Here is an 18,174-nt window from a genome sequence, read left to right as displayed (position 1 = left end):
ACGAAGATTGCAGACCCAAAACCGGAAGTAACGTATCGCGACCAAACCGGAAGTGACGTATCGGAGTCCAACGGAGGGAAGGGGATGGCACGCTTCAGAGGGAGCTCCAGAGACACACCAAACCGACGTCTAACATGAGGACCGGAGCGGACGACACCCGAACACCCTAGAGGGAGCTGAGAAGGTGGAGCGTCCAGTGCAGCAACGTCCCACGCAGTGCATACACACCGGAGGTGGTGGGTGAGCCAAAAGTCCACAGCCAACTCTCTTTCATCACATCATTGTGATTCATGCTTGATTTAAATGTTTTTATTGTAAGTGTTCATTTTTAAACGCTATAAAAGTCACGTTTTTATATTATTGGTCTGCACAATGGATACTCTTTCTCCCACATATTAACCGCCGTCGTGCTGAGATTGGGGGTCCACACCACATCAAGAAGTCCTTCCTGCAAAGACCACTGTGTCACACTGCCCGTATTTTATCTACATCTTGTGAGTAGGCTACACATACGAGCTAAGACATATCACTGTTTTGACCCATGAAGTATTATACGGTCTACACTTAGAATATATTTTGTTTTATCTCCCTTCCATGCTCCCCCTGGATTTCACAGAAATACAATGATAACAATTGTATTAATCTTAAGTACTCCCACTTCAGATACTCTCATGAACAAATGTGTGATTGTAAAATAAATCTTTTTTGTTCTTCATATAGTGTTCCCTGTGCGTCCCACGAGACAAAAAGAGGTGTCCACACCTGAATCTTCTGAGTCATCATCAGTAGTGGAAGGTGAGGCTATAACATTCTTATTATAGAATGTGTTCATTTATATGGAACAACAAACAGATGTTTGAACACAGATCACATGCAGATCTTGGTGATATCGGCATACTTATTAATAGAAACTTGGCACATATGATGTTGCACTCATATAAATTTCACCAAGAGATAGGAGGGTGTGTGAATATATGCCTCACAAGTTTGCATTTCAAATTACTATACGTTGCTACTATCTAATGTCACTATGAATGTAAACGTTTAAGAAATAAAAACATTCAAAAATCTCGTATTACATGAATATATTGCCTCCACAGATATGCATACTTTATGTTGAACATTAAATACTCAGAAACTATAAAGTATTGCAAATTATTCCAGTGAGTCATCAGATGTTTTCTTTTTTATTTTCTACATAGTTTATCATAAATGTGCATCTAAAGTAGTACAATCACCAGCATTCATTATCTAACAATATTACATGATGTAAACCATCGTTGCGCAAACTGTGTGTGTAAAAATTATTTATGGTGGTGGCGCTGGCTCTGCCATGAAACGTGAGTGGGCACAGTAGTGTACGGCCAGCCAAGCAACTCCAGCTACTTTCTGCTTCCCTGTGCTTGCACCGTGGACAGGGCTTCTCTCTGCACACAGACACAAGCCATCCTTCTTTTCCTGTCTGTTTTGTCGCTCCACTGTTAAGAAGCATGGGTGATTGGAACTTGCAGTACAGTAGCAGTAGTAGTAGTTGTAGTTTCACCTAGGGGGGGGGTTGTGATGTGTGTGTGTGTGTGTGTGTGTGATTTCATGCAGCGGTGCACAAACTGGGGGGCATACACTCTCCCAAGCTTGGCGCTTGTGGAGGCAAAATTGTTTCACTTTGACTGTTGCTGAGCGTGTTTCAATGTACACAGCCACACAAACACACACAGATATTGGCCCGATCCATGCCTCCCCGCTTGTGTGCCAAATTATGTTGGACACCCTGTTTTCATGCTTTCAGAGTTTGTGATTTCACCGCTCTCAGTGGCAGCGTCATAATTTAGCTACCTAAAAATGTAGAAATAAGTATTTACACATTTGTATTTACATTGTATAGCATAAAAAAAAGGACGATGTTTATCAGGCAGGGGGGGGTCACAATAACTTGCATGGATTAAAAGGGGGCTCTGCATAATCATTTAGATCAACCCTGATGTAATCATTCACTCAATCGATCATGTTACAATGTCGGTCAATAATGCCACATCAAAAGTAATTTATAAACAATTATTTTATATGAATATAATTATAATTTTACTTCTCAGGAATTTGATCAACACACATGCTTACCTAAAAATATGTGAACAATGTTAAATGTGACTTAGGTGATTTTTTTTCTACATACAGAGATTGAACGTCCTGTGCGCTGTTCAGGAACTGATCATGAACGTACAGATCTTCCGAGTCCAGTATTAACACAAACACATCAAGTACATCATGCCAGGAACCAACAAGACAGTTTGGCAGCAATTGATGCCTCTGAAGCAAGGATGATTCAAATTCAAAATACCCACCATCAGGAAATTATGGGAGTACATCAAACTATGGCATCAGAAATGAGGAATATTAAAAATATCATCGTCAAAATACCAGAAGAATTGCATATAATGAATATCACACTCAAAACTCTTGTAAATACTCTAATACAAGGGAATCAACTTCAGACAAAGTCAAGAGCAAATGAAGGCCACTTTAGCGCAAACAATGATGGCTCTTTCTATGGTGGCATTTTGTCACCACAAACTGATGTGCAACTTTCATCCAATGATGACTTCTCGGAAGTAAGAAGCTTTCATCTTGAATCCCCAACGATGGTTGAAGCGATGCAGACATCTGTTACAGATGAAATTCATGAAGAGGCACCTGAAATAAAGTTAAAAAAAAGCCACAAAGTGCACCAGCAATTGTCCAGCCACAAAGTGCACCAGCAATTGTCCAGCCACAAAGTGCACCAGCAATTGTCCAGCCACAAAGTGCAGCAGTCATGACCCAGAAAACCACGACAAGTAAGAGAGGAGGTGGTCCACGAAAAACTGAAAGGGAGCCATTAAACAGGCCAGTTACTCGGTCACAAATAAAAAACAAACAAAAAAAAACCACATGATTTTTTCTATGAATATTTGTTTATGTTGTTGTTGTTGGTGTGCCAACAAATGCATACATATTTTATAGTTTAGTGTTTTTAATGTGTTGTCAAGTTGAAATTAGATAGAATTGAGAATCATTTGGCCATTAATAAATGTTGTTACATTATTACACATTTTTGGTTGTTAAACAAAAATGCTAATTATGTAAAGATTATAATAGACAAATGTGCATAACAATTTAAGACAAATGTTGTTTTCCCATAGATAAAGGAAAGAAAAAGCAGAAGAGGAAGAAAGCAGAGAGCTTTCGAAACGCGTAGTGTGGCGATTCTAGTACTCCTGCACCATAGCCTTTGGTGATTTCCCTCCACGCATTTGCCGAACCTGCGTTTGCCGCTAATCAGCTAGCCTGCTGTTTCTGACGGAGAGCCGAATCAGCTGTTGCCGTTCCTAACCATCAGGGCGTCCTTCCCAGTGTGCCGCGGGAGATCCTGCATGCAGACCGACACACACGCATCAACGGAGACGCCCGCCAGCAGGAAGCAGCTTACTGAATCGAGAGGGGATACTCTCAAAATTATCCACCGCCTGCTTACTTATTCCATCTGGTGAGTGGGCATTGCAACTGTCACCATCGGTGCTGCGGAGCACTTCAATCATTATTTCATTTTAACCTGTCCATATTATTATATGTCCATGTGTACTATGAATTATTATTAATTGTTATTAAATGCTTTTATTGTGTAATTTCACCTAACTGTTTCTCAGCTGTTATATGTTGTCTTAAGTGTTGTTTGTCCTATCATCTGCAGTATTACGCTATGTGTTGTGCTTTTTCTTTCTTTTAAAGCACATCATGAGGAGCTACGTTCCATCAACCAACAGGCTTGGTTTTCATATATCCTTTTTGTATTAATTGTCATTCTAGGCGCCTCTAGATACATTTCCTTTTCCATTAATAAATGTTGTTACATTATTACACATTTTTGGTTGTTAAACAAAAATGCTAATTATGTAAAGATTATAATAGACAAATGTCCATAACAATTTAAGACAAATGTTGTTTTCCCATAGATAAATTGTATGTCATATTACTAAAATTTATGTTTTGAAAAATAATCTACATTAGTACTTGAACATAGATAATTAGTGAATTGTAATTCTATTACACTGTGTACAAAAGTTGATACACTTAACGTTATATGTAATAAGTACATACAAATGTAAAATATCAAGCAAAATACAATGTACATAATATATGAAGGTCGTCATAAAATAAAACATGTTAGCTTTCTGTATGAATGTCATTCTCATTCTACTTTGTGAACTAACAAGGTATGAATGTATGTGTGTATGTATCTGTAGAAAAAAACTTCTATCTGTTTTGTACATGTCGTATGAATGAATGTATGTGTATATATATATAGATATAGATAGATATATGTGTATATATATATATATATATATATATATATGTATGTATGTATGTATATATATATATGTGTATACATATATGTATATATATTAGTGTGTGTATAAATCTCTTCTCTATAGCTATACAGATACATTGACATATATAGATAGACATCTCTCTCTCTATATATATACACAGAGATGTCTCTCTCTATATATACAGAGTAGTCTCTCTCTCTATATACACAGAGTAGTCTCTCTCTATATACACGGAGATGTGACTCTCTATATACACAGAGAAGTGTCTCTCTCTATATACACAGAGATATCTCTCTCTATATACACAGAGATGTCTCTCTCTATATACCGAGTATTCTCTCTCTATATTCAGCTTATTCTGTCTCTATATACAGAGTAGTCTCTGTATAGTGAGATTATTATATATATATATATATATATATATATTTATATATATATATATATGAAAACAACAGAGGAAAAGCAACCTTTAAATAGCACACGGACATAGATGAAAGTGTAACAAAATAAATTTTATTAAGGTGAATAAAACAGGGGATAAAGTTAAAAGGTGAGGGGGGGCTCAAAACTGCCTAGACAATGTGGACCTGGAGGCAAGGGTCTAATATTAGATCCAAAGCAAGACATACACAGGACACAGGAGGCTCTATCTAGGCACACCTGTATAACAATCAACCTACACTGAGATCTTTTGACCACATGAAAAATTACCATATAATTTGTACAATGGTTGCATAGTGTGGGTACAGAAGTTGTAAAGGTAACAGAGTGAACAAAATACGTCACCGCTCAGTGTATAGATGTCCCGGGCAGAAAGGTAGGTCAAAACTCCATGTCAGGTGAAATAAGGTAGGGGCCCCCCTCAGCAAGACTCCCACTCCAACGCGTTTCGACCAGAAACTGTCTTCTTCGGGGAGTGGTGAGGGGAGGAAAGAGCTAGCAATATATAGGGAAAATAGAACTGCAAAATTGGCGCCAATCAGATTAGAAAATTAAAAACAGCTGTGGTCTATAAGCAACACGGCGTCATGAGGTGTGTTATGCAAAAATAAACATTTTCATTGGGCTAGTGCGGTCATGTGCTGTCGCCAGCGTCATCACTTATGTGTATTCTAAGGGCAGCTGTAATCTGTAAACCAAACAATGTCATTGGGTCTATTGTACAGAAATGAGAGTTCTCATAGGGCTGGTACAATCATGTGGTGTCGCCAGCGTCATCACGTATGTAAATTATGAAGGTGAAGGTTCGTGACGTCATCATGTTAACCGCGTCATAGCGCGTGGTTGGCATGGCGACCATACACATGAAGATGGCGGCCGCAAGTCAGGGAAAGGGGAGAGAGAGGACTGCAGTTCACAATGTACTGCTAGTAATGTCCTATGGCCGAATCTAGGGGAAAAGCGTGTGACGTCATCCCGTAGAGTGCGTCATGACGTACAGTTGTCAAGGATACTGCATAAACAATCGTAATGAACATACCCGAGCCATAAGGTGGTAAATAAAAGGAAACTATACCCCATAACGCTATGTTTAAGAGCTGTTTGTAACGATGTCAGATGTCATTGCAAAACCATGGTTACTTAAAGGAAAAGGGGGATAATATATAGCAGCAATAAATGGGCACCTGTTACAGCAAATACAAAGGAGTAGTAACACTTTGCTGGGGAAGCCAAATAGGCAAACCTAACAGAAACCACTTAGTATTAAATTGTAAGTGCCCTTTTTGTACGTATAGATGAACAAGGGTTACAATAATACATTGACTGTAACAATTGATATACAGTAGGTCAAAAATATCCAGGGCTGGTAAGTATGAATGTCAGTTGACCTTTATAATGTGCACATGATATCTCATATTAAATGAGTCTCACTCAGCCATGGGATTAATCCTCCAAGAAATCTACAAATACCATAATAATATCAAAACAATGTCATAGGAATGAGTGCAATATTTTCGATAAATCCTCTGAATTGAAATTTCTTGAGGGCAATGGTTTTCAATTAATTGAATCAGTCCACTTGTAGGATAGAAAGTTCCTGATGAAAAATGGCTGAAATGGCAAATGATTGAACAAACAAAGACTGTTGACATAGGCAAAATTCAACTGTACTGCTGCGGCCAAGTTTATTCGAGCATTTGCCCGTTCTTGGCCGCAGCAGTATCCTGGCGCGCGCCGCAGGGTGACGGGCGCGCGCCGAAGCAGCGGAAGAGCGCCCTCCGATCGGGGCGCTCTCCCTACCGCTGCCGGGTCCGCCGGGTCCCCCGGAACCCCCTGCCGCCGTCCCGCGATCGCGGGACACCAGGGCTCCCTCGGGGAGCCCTGGACGCGCGTGCAGGGGGCGCTGGCACCCGATGATGCGTGACCGCGCATCTGTGATGCGCGGCACGCTGAGGGAGTGCGGCTCGCAAGCTGGGACATTTCCCGGCTTGCGGAATGAGCCGCACTCGGATAAACTGTGTCGGCAGTGTAGGCATCTTCTTGGAAAATTTAATAGAAGGAAAGATTCTATTGCAAGTGTACAATTCCCATGATGGATAGGGTTAAACTTCCTGGTATAGGAAGATGGTTGAATTACTTAACTCCGCAAAATCCATGGACCGACAGTCCTGAGCGGGGATGCAATATCTATTTGAAGATATTTGGGTCCTCAGCTGGATGATCAAACAGGCAATATGGTAACGGAGCAATTGCCATAAATGCTCCTGACGTGGAATGAATAATCATAATGGATAATGTCACGGGTCCCATGTTAGATGAATGATTTCCATGGATTTGCCAGATGTTGGGAAGATGATCACTTTACGTTGATCCACAGCAACCACGGATCTTCAGTGTAGAACAGGAATGCTGGATCACAGTATAAACATGTATGGGAGGAACAAAGTGAAATCCAAGCATTAGAAAATGAACAGACCAGGGTGTTAGAAAACAAATCAAATCAGAGGGGCAATAGTTATAAGAACATAGCAAATCCGAGATAGTCATTGAGACCGCGTGGTATCATGGTGACCAACTGTACGATCCATCTGCACTCCCTCCTAAGCAAAGCCTTTTCAAGGTCACCACCCCGGGCGCCGAGAGAGACCTTGTCGAAGGCGAATGTAGAAAGGACCGCACTGTCGGACCTATGGCAGCACAAAAAGTGACGCGCAACTGAGCTAATCTTCTTGCATGAATCTACATCTCTTTGCGCGTTTTTGATGTTGCGAGTGTGTTCCAACACGCGAAAGCGGAATTCTCTAGTGGTCATGCCCACATAGGCAAGGCCACAGGGACATTCAAGATGATATACTACTCCCTTGGTTTTGCAATTTTTGCAATTTTTCACGTTGTTCCTCCCATACATGTTTATACTGTGAACCAGCATTCCTGTTCTACACTGAAGATCCGTGGTTGCTGTGGTTCAACGTAAAGTGATCATCTTCCCAACATCTGGCAAATCCATGGAAATCATTCATCTAACATGGGACCCGTGACATTATGCATTATGATTATTCATTCCACATCAGGAGCATTTATGGCAATTGCTCCGTTACCATATTGCCTGTTTGTTCATCCAGCTGAGGACCCAAATATCTTCAAATAGATATTGCATCCCCGCTCAGGACTGTCGGTCCATGGATTTTGCGGAGTTAAGTACTTCAACCATCTTCCTATACCAGGAAGTTTAACCCTATCCATTATGGGAATTGTACACATGCAATAGAATCTTTCCATCTATTAAATTTTCCAAGAAGATGCCTACAGTTGAATTTTGCCTATGTCAACAGTCTTTGTTTGTTCAATCAATTGGCATTTCAGCCATTTTTCATCAGGAACTTTCTATCCTACAAGTGGACTGATTCAATTAATTGAAAACCATTGCCCTCAAGAAATTTCAATTCAGAGGATTTATCGAAAATATTGCACTCATTCCTATGACATTGTTTTGATATTATTATGGTATTTGTAGATTTCTTGGAGGATTAATCCCATGGCTGAGTGAGACTCATTTAATATGAGATATCATGTGCACATTATAAAGGTCAACTGACATTCATACTTACCAGCCCTGGATATTTTTGACCTATATCAATTGTTACAGTCAATGTATTATTGTAACCCTTGTTCATCTATACGTACAAAAAGGACACTTACAATTTAATACTAAGTGGTTTCTGTTAGGTTTGCCCATTTGGCTTGCCCAGCAAAGTGTTACTACTCCTTTGTATTTGCTGTAACAGGTGCCCATTTATTGCTGCTGTATATTATCCCCCTTTTCCTTTAAGTAACCATGGTTTTGCAATGACATCTGACATCGTTACAACCAGCTCTTAAACATAGCGTTATGGGGTATAGTTTCCTTTTATTTACCACCTTATGGCTCGGGTATGTTCATTACGATTGATTATGCAGTATCCTTGACAACTGTACGTCATGGCGTACTCTACGGGATGACGTCACAAGCTTTTCCCCTAGATTCGGCCATAGGACATTACTAGCAGTACATTGTGAACTGCGGTCCTCTCTCTCCCCTTTCCCTGACTTGCGGCCGCCATCTTCATGTGTATGGTCGCCATGCCAACCATGCGCTATGACGTAGTTAACATGATGACGTCACGAACCTTCACCTTCATAATTTACATACGTGATGACGCTGGCGACACCACATGATTGTACCAGCCCTATGAGAACTCTCATTTCTGTACAATAGACCCAATGACAATGACGCTGGCGACAGCACATGACCGCACTAGCCCAATGAAAATGTTTATTTTTGCATAACACACCTCATGACGCCGTGTTGCTTATAGACCACAGCTGTTTTTAATTTTCGAATCTGATTGGCGCCAATTTTGCAGTTCTATTTTCCCTATATATTGCTAGCTCTTTCCTCCCCTCACCACTCCCCGAAGAAGACAGTTTCTGGTCGAAACGCGTTGGAGTGGGAGTCTTGCTGAGGGGGGCTCCTACCTTATTTCACCTGACATGGAGTTTTGACCTACCTTTCTGCCCGGGACATCTATACACTGAGCGGTGACGTATTTTGTTCACTCTGTTACCTTTACAACTTCTGTACCCACACTATGCAACCATTGTACAAATTATATGGTAATTTTTCATGTGTCACAAGATCTCAGTGTAGGTTGATTGTTATACAGGTGTGCCTAGATAGAGCCTCCTGTGTCCTGTGTATGTCTTGCTTTAGATCTAATATTAGACCCTTGCCTCCAGGTCCACATTGTCTAGGCAGTGTTGAGCCCCCCTCACCTTTTAACTTTATGCCCTGTTTTATTCACCTTAATAAAATTTATTTTGTTACACTTTCATCTATGTCCGTGTGCTATTTAAAGGTTGCTTTTCCTCTGTTGTTTTCATATCTATTTAACCTTTAGCACCACTGTTAAGTCTTACCACACATGACTTATTTACAGGTGTTTTGGACACAATTTATTTAAGTGTAGAGCGATATTCCTGTGTGTTATAATATATATATATATATATATATATATATATATATATATATATATATATATATATATATATATACATATACATATACATATACATATACATATACATATACATATACATATACATATACATATATATATATATATATATATATATATATATATATATAAATATATATATATATATATATATCTCTGTATATACAGATATATAGAAACTTCATGCAAATGTATATTATATTTATATATAGATGGCTAGAGAGCCACATACATAGGTTTGTGTAATAGAACACACAGAACAATCTCTACATACATATATATATATACATATTTATACATGTACAAGGTGACCAGGGAAACCCAGGCAACAAAGAGACAGCACACCGCAGTATAATGAATAAATAAAGTGTATTAACAACACAGGGCAGCCAACGTTTCGGTCCTCAGAGTGGGACCGAAACGTTGGCTGCCCTGTGTTGTTAATACACTTTATTTATTCATTATACTGCGGTGTGCTGTCTCTTTGTTGCCTGGGTTTCTCTGGTCACCTTGTACATGTTTCTATACGGGACGAGCATCTGCCTTCATTTGAGAAACTGTGAGTGTAAACTATTTTTTCATTTAATATATATATATATATATATATATATATATATATATATATATATATAAAAACACAGAAAAAACAGGCTCACTCATAGCGTAAAAGGTATAACAATATATTTATGGTGTCAAGGATTTAAAAATGCACACTCACAAACATAGCTTAATAAAAAGCATTTTTGAGTAAAACTCAGCCAGCCAGACGCAGGAACCCGGTAGCAGATGACTTTGGTATAGTGTCCGGTGTAGGTACACTGCAGCAGCCTCTATGAACACCTCCGGAGCCCGGGGAACACGAGGGACGCCGCCTTCCTCTCAATCCTGCGTCACACAGTGAGTACTCAGCTCCAGATACCGCGAGAACTCAGTGACGTCAGTGGATTCGACCGGAAAAAGTTCCCATGTATGCAACGAGTGGACAGCTGAGAGTAATTCTTCCAAAAATGCAATAAGTTGCTGTAGCAAGCCAGTGAGTGGAAATATAATAAAACTGGGCAGTACACCTCCACACAACACTCTCTACGCGTTTCGTCTCAAAGAGACTTCATCAGGAGAAAAAAGCATAGATAGGGGACATAGTTTTATAGTAAGATGAACCAATCAGGGCAAAGAAGACTACTAATTGCTAATCAGGTACACTGGGTCAATGTAAGGATAATATTAACCCCTATATGTTCCAGAACACATATGGGCAAAGTGGACCAACAATACTAGAGAAAGTGACCAAATAAACAGATACATGTGATAACATACAATTGAACAAATTAAATTAAAATACATTTAAATACAACAACAAAATATAATATAACATCATACAACATAATATTGCATCATCGGCAAAATCATATAATAATATAATAAACAGATGTTAGTAGAGAGATAACATTGATCCTAGTGATTTAAATAAATGGGTCTCTACTAGATAATACATATACAGAGGTAATGATACAGAGATTCAGAGAGGCCAAAGTACAAAAGACAACAGAGTTATGAGGGAGGGGGGGGGTTGGGGGGAAGTGCAAGGGAGAGGGAGGGGGGGGTGAGGGGGGAGACGAATTGGAGGGGGGTGAATAGGGGAGGAAAAGAAGTGAGGGAATGGACAAAATGGAAGAATGGACGGAGAAGGATTTTGGATCAATGGTGGTCACGCAAGCAAAGCTGATACAGCTATATACACAGTAAGATCTTATAATAGATATACCAATTCTCAACCATTGTCAAAAAGGGAACAACCAACTATACCAGTGCGATAGTATGAATGTCACCACGGAGGGAACGAATTACATCGCTCAACCCAGACCTCCGTGAAAACATTACACCCCATCACAGGCATGAAGGTGTCATTAAACTACTGTACTAATATCTATTGTGTCATTGAGACCCCCTGGACACAACGTACCAAGTACATATATCCAGTAGGTCTCCCTGACACATAATTTCTTGAACCTATCACCCTCCGAAAGGGAAGGTGGAATGGCCTCGATACCAAAGATGGACAGAGAGCAGGGATCCATATTATGTACACTATCAAAGTGCCGTGATAAGCAATGTGACTGAAGGCCATGTTTCACATTTCTACGATGCTCGAGAAATCTAGTACCAACAGTCCTTGACGTGCGGCCCACATATTGTAGACCGCAACGGCAAGTAATGAGATATATAATGTAGGTACTAAGACAATTTATATAGTGTTTTATCTCATGTAAAGAACCATTAGAAAAAGATTTGAAGGAATGAATCTTACTTATATGCCCACAAGTAATACATCTATTCCTAGCACAGGGGAAATTTCCCCTTGTAGGAGTCTTGATAGATGTTATAGATTGTAAATCAATAATAGGCTTAAGTCTACTAGGGGCAATCATGGTCTTCAGACACCTTGCTTTTTTAAAGACAATTGGAGCTCGTATTGGCACCTTAGGGCCTAGAAGAGGATCATTCTGAATAATGCTCCAATGTCTGTTAATAATATGTTTAACCTGATAGGCCAATTTATTGTACTTTGTGATAAACTTTGGAAATGAATGTAAAGGATTCCTGCTTAATCCGTTCACCGCTGGATCAAGGCCAGCAAAATCAGATCTGGTCCTGGACCTCTCAAGTAGGGCACTCCTATCAGTAGATTTAGCACCATCAAACGCCTTCTGCACCACTGTTCGGTCATAACCCTTTTGGAGAAACTTATTTGTTAAAGTCTCTCCTTGGGCACAGAAATGTGAGTTCAAAGAACAATTCCAGCGGATCCTAAAGATTTGGCTTCTAGGAATGTTATTAAGACACTTTTAATAGTGGTTGCTACCGTACTGCAGGTACCCATTGGTAGAGACAGGTTTAAAGTGTGTTTTACTATGTATCCTCATGTCCGACCTATCAATGAACAGCTCAAGATCTAAAAATACCATCGTATCTGGAAGTATAGAATGGGTGAATTTTAGCTCCATATTATTAACATTAAATGTGTCTAATATGTCTTTCTGTTGGCCTCTATCACCATCCCAAATTATAATAATATCATCGATGAAACGACCATAGAACACCAGACCCGCCACCAGCCGCGCATTACCCCAAACATGGATGTTCTCCCACAACCCCATGAAGAGGTTCGCATAGCTGGGAGCGAATCTGGTACCCATGGCCGTTCCACATGTCTGCAAATAAAAAGTACCATCAAAAGTGAAGTAGTTATGTGTCAAAATAAACTTAATACAAGATAAAATAAAATCTTTTTGTGACACATGCAAATTCAAATCTAATTGTAAAAAGTGATTGATGGCTTCTAAGCCCTTAGTATGGTCTATGCAGGTATAAAGAGAACATACATCACATGTAGCCCAACAAAACGTGTCTTTACAAGTGATCTCAGAGGTGGAATCAATGACGTGCAACGTGTCCCTAATGTAAGATGGTAATAGTTTCACATATGGTTGCAAAAAATAATCGACATATTGGGACACGTTCGACGTCATTGACCCCACCCCCGATATGATGGGTCTACCAGGGGGATGTGTGGTGTCTTTGTGCAATTTGGGCAAATGATAAAAAAACAGGTGTTCTAGGGTGTCTAATAAACAAAAAGTGCTCTCTGCTTTTGTGATAATGCCCATACTAAGTGCTTTGTGAATTAGTTCTTGAAAGGCCAACTGAAAATCTTTGACCGGATCTTTATCCAGTATACGATAGGATGTACTGTCCATTAAAAGGCGAACCGCCTTCCTCTCAATCCTGCGTCACACAGTGAGTACTCAGCTCCAGCTCCATATATATATATGGTGTATATATATACTATTTGTTGAGTAGATGTATACAAACATATTCAGTATGTATTGTTGTATATATGTGTTATAATGGTTATAAATAACAAATTAGCTTACTTCAACGCAAAATATTTCTAGATTGAAATGTAAACACACTTTTGTGGCAGAGTAATTGGGTAAACATTGCATTACAAATCATTACCAATTAGAGAAATCTTTATATTTGAAGTATTTGCTCATGCTCTTATTTATAAACACCTGCTTGTGGGAGTCTGGAAGCTGTAAAATGTCCCTTTTGTATTTTAACCTTGAGAATAACGTCACATTGATAAAAAGTATCCAATTGTGTATTTGCAAGAGATGCTTTGAAATTGTCATTCTTAAAGAAAAACTACAAGGGAATAGACATGGCTTCAAGTGTGAGACGACCATTCAAATCATACAAATTTTTACTTTTTGAACCGATCGAATCACAACAAGATAAAAGAGCGACTCTCCGTGAGATTTATGCATTTATTGCTGACAAATATCCTTACTATAAAGAAGCAACAAATCAAAAACAGTGGAAAGTATCAGTCCATTACAACTTATCAAAGAATGAATGTTTTCAGCGAGTGTACCCCCGGCCTGGTCAAATTTACTGTTGCTGGAAAGTTGTGGATTCGTTTAAGATTACCTTCGAACATGGAACATATCTTCTGCTAAATAGCTTCTTCTTACGTAATCCCCATAACAACCAACGTTCACAGAGTGCTGTCTCGTACCCAAGCCAACAACAGTGCGTACCCCAATGTGAGATGCAATGTGGAGGTAAATACAATGGTATTGTGAAAAAAGTACATGGACAAAACCTGTGTGCATGGGAAAACAGAGAACCTGTGTACCTGCCTCAGCCGTGTCCTGGCCACCAACCTCTGCGGAACCATATGACGGTGTCACCGAGATGTATGCGCCTCCGGATCACAGGATTTACTCAACCATGGGCGATCCGTGTCTGTATTGCGGCGGCGACAGCGACAGTGGCAGCAGTAGCGGATTCCAGCAAGCTCATTTTTTACTTAGAAAAAAAGGTAAACATTGTTATACTTTAACAATGACAAAGCTAATTATATTTTACAATAACACTGCATCATCTGCAGCATATCACTCACGCATGTGCCACACAAAAAACATGTAGTGTAAACTACCACACATTATAACATGTGTACATATATATTACAAAAGTTGCCGAACAAAATACTTGTGTCAAAATGACATCAGATATGTCTAGGTTTTGTATCGAAATGTTATACCATTTTGTCGAACATTACACATGTATATACACACACACACGGTCATGTACAATCAATTGTTTACTATTCTCCATCGGCTAATGTGAACGTCGCATAAATCTGTGATGTGGGTACGAGATCATGTGACAATGCGGACTCACAACTATGACGAGCTACATGGAGGCGCCAATATGATGTGCGCGCGCAAGCTCTGTTGCATGTGGACACTTATTATGTACGCATACAAATAAACGCTCACACCAAGATAAAGGATAAACGCTTGTACTTTTACATTACACAACTTTGAATTGAAGCATACTGTATGTGTACCTTATGCGTAAACATGTACACTCATTTTCATCATATTAAATCTCAATCATGATAACATAATCATTGTATTGCAAACTTTGATAAGTATGTCCTTTGTATTTCAGAAATATCATTCAGAGATGGAGTAACAATCAATGAAATGACCTGGCAACAATAAGAGAGTTTGCAGATTTGACACATGTATCAAAGTTAGAATGAATGTTACAATGCTTGCAAACACTGTAGCGCTGATTTATACAGTGAAGCTTCTTTCTGCTTGTAGTTAATGTTAAACATATTTTACTTCCACATTTATATATTCATAATTTCCAAGGAATGCAATAATAACAGTAGTTAAATATATATAAATATTTGCAATTGAAATATATTTCATAGTGTGATCAGATTGAAAACTGTTTGTTAAACGTAATAAATTTGATTTGATAATGTATATGTTTCCCACATGTTATACATATAGCATCATCTATACCAAAACTGAACAGCAATACTTTTTAAATAAATGTATTCATAAAGTTATTCAAATGCCTCTGTAATGATACATTTCACATTTATATTGTATTTTCAACATTCCTAATAATATAATGATTTGAATAAATGGTGACAAATCTGCCTTAAAATTGTAACTATATAACAAATTGACAGGGGATGTAAATGATCACACATTATATAAAGTTTATATGAAACTACATATACTGTATATAATTTAGCATGCTTGGTAACATACACGTTCATACAATGTAATTCATATAAAGCTTTTAAAGAAATTCCTCTCTCCTCTCTCTCCTCTCCCTCCTCTCCCTCCTCTCTCTCCTCTCTCTCCTCTCTCTCCTCGCCCTCCTTTCTCTCCTCGCTCTCCTTTCTCTCCTCTCTCCTCTCTCCACTCTCCTCTCTCCTCATTATTAGTGTATGCTCATTTAAATTACTTACCCTATTCTGCAATCCGAATTTTCAGCATGATCACACATCGAAAAACGCTTATAATCCTGAAACTGAATAGGTGAAATGACATGCAAATTAACACACAGTGACACCTTTTACAAGAACTCACTCGATACATACATCCAGTGGCAGCCGCCCTTAGTCTACGGCGTCCGCCTCTGTGGTAAATTTTCAAACGCGTTAAGACGCTGGCTTTTTTTATTCCTCGCCAGCGCCGCAGGCGCTTCCATTGTAATGGCGCTGATTGGAGAACCGGATGCGCGCGGCCGTGAGATGCGGCTGGCACGCGGCCAATTCCGACGCCAAAATTGAAATGGCCGGGACAAATGCGGGCAAGCTTTAGATTAAGCTTGGCCGCAGCAGTACATAAACACACATTACCAGCTATCTACAAATCCTACAGCCACTACATCATGAATATAGATGGATGTAAAATAAGAGTGCTGCTGTGCGTGGCAAATGTATACTACAAAAGACAGGGGTGGCCAATGCTACTTCCAATTGGCTACACATATATGGTCATAAGTATTAAGTTAAACAAATGCTACAATAATAATAAGAATTTAGGAGTAATTTAGTTTCCACCTATGTCCAAAGCGTACGAACCCTGCATACCAAACGTCAAGGTATATGTATAAAAAGATGATACTTATTACCATATATGTTTTGTCAATTGCATACATACATACATACACAAAAATACAGTACAATGTATACAATGTGCAATTAATGGATCATTTTAAAACTTAGATTTTGAAAACCTATTCATGTGATGATGTTTGAATGTGACAAGCGATATATCAATGACACTTTATTTATCAATATATTATCATTGTCAAATATGAATGGTTGTGAAAAATTTAATTACAATACTTATATTTTAATTTTATATTTTAAAGCATACAAGCTATTCCATACTAACATTAGATTTTGTAACATGTAAATGTATTATTTAAATAATCTTGTACGTATCACAATATTATATCTGTGCAATAAGTATAGCTAGACAACAAACATATTGTCATGCAATTGATGTTCTTCTACAAATTTGAAAAGTGTTGTCCTACATACAGTGGCGGCCGAGCTGAGTCTTCAGCGGCTGCCACCGCAATGTGGGGGCAATGTGCGGGCAGACGGCGGCTGGTTTTGTTTTTTTCCTGGCGCGTGCCGCGCGTCACTGTGGCGCCGGTCACACGTGCCAGGGTTTCCCGGCATCCCCGAAGGCTGAAGGGGAAGCAGGGGTAAAGGGAAGCTACGCAAAGCTGCGTGAAGCAGAGGAGCAGCCAGGGGGAGCAGCCAGGGGGTCAGAAGGGGAGGGGAACAGCAACGAAGATGCGCACACGGGGAGGGGAAAATGCGGCTGGCGTGCGGCCAAGTTTGGTGCCAGCCGGGCACCAGCCGAAAAAAGCCCCGGACAATTACGGGCAAATGTTAGACTCAAGCTGGCCGCAGCAGTACACATTCAGTGTTCCCTTCGCGCATGAGTGGAGTGAGGAAACTGTTCATATGTATACGTTACACAATGTATGAAAGAACAATGTCAAACAGTGTCCAACACAACAAACATGGAGCAAACACCAACAACACAATACAGTCAGAAAATGTTGCAACACATCTATGTAAAAATATAAATATAACAACATGATACTGTAACAATACATGTCACTGTGTATGCCCCTAATCGTCATTATTTGTCATTAATTGTGTTCCATTAACATTGTTCACATGAACATCCACACAATTTCAACATGTTAACAAACATACTTGTTATTATTGAACAATAAATAATATGTATGCAAAATTTAGTAGGGAATATGCTATAGTTGCATAATGTCATAACATGTAATAAAAGCATGCGAGCTTATGTAAAAAGTACTGAACATTCTATAGTTTTAAGCTATGTAAATTAGTAACATGAATTCACATGTTTTGTTGGAACACTCGTGAATGTTGCACA

Source organism: Ascaphus truei, chromosome 4, assembly GCF_040206685.1.
Source record: "Ascaphus truei isolate aAscTru1 chromosome 4, aAscTru1.hap1, whole genome shotgun sequence".
In the NCBI taxonomy this organism is placed as follows: domain Eukaryota; kingdom Metazoa; phylum Chordata; class Amphibia; order Anura; family Ascaphidae; genus Ascaphus; species Ascaphus truei.
The sequence above is the reverse complement of the archived record's forward strand: the minus strand, read 5'-3'. Positions refer to the sequence as shown.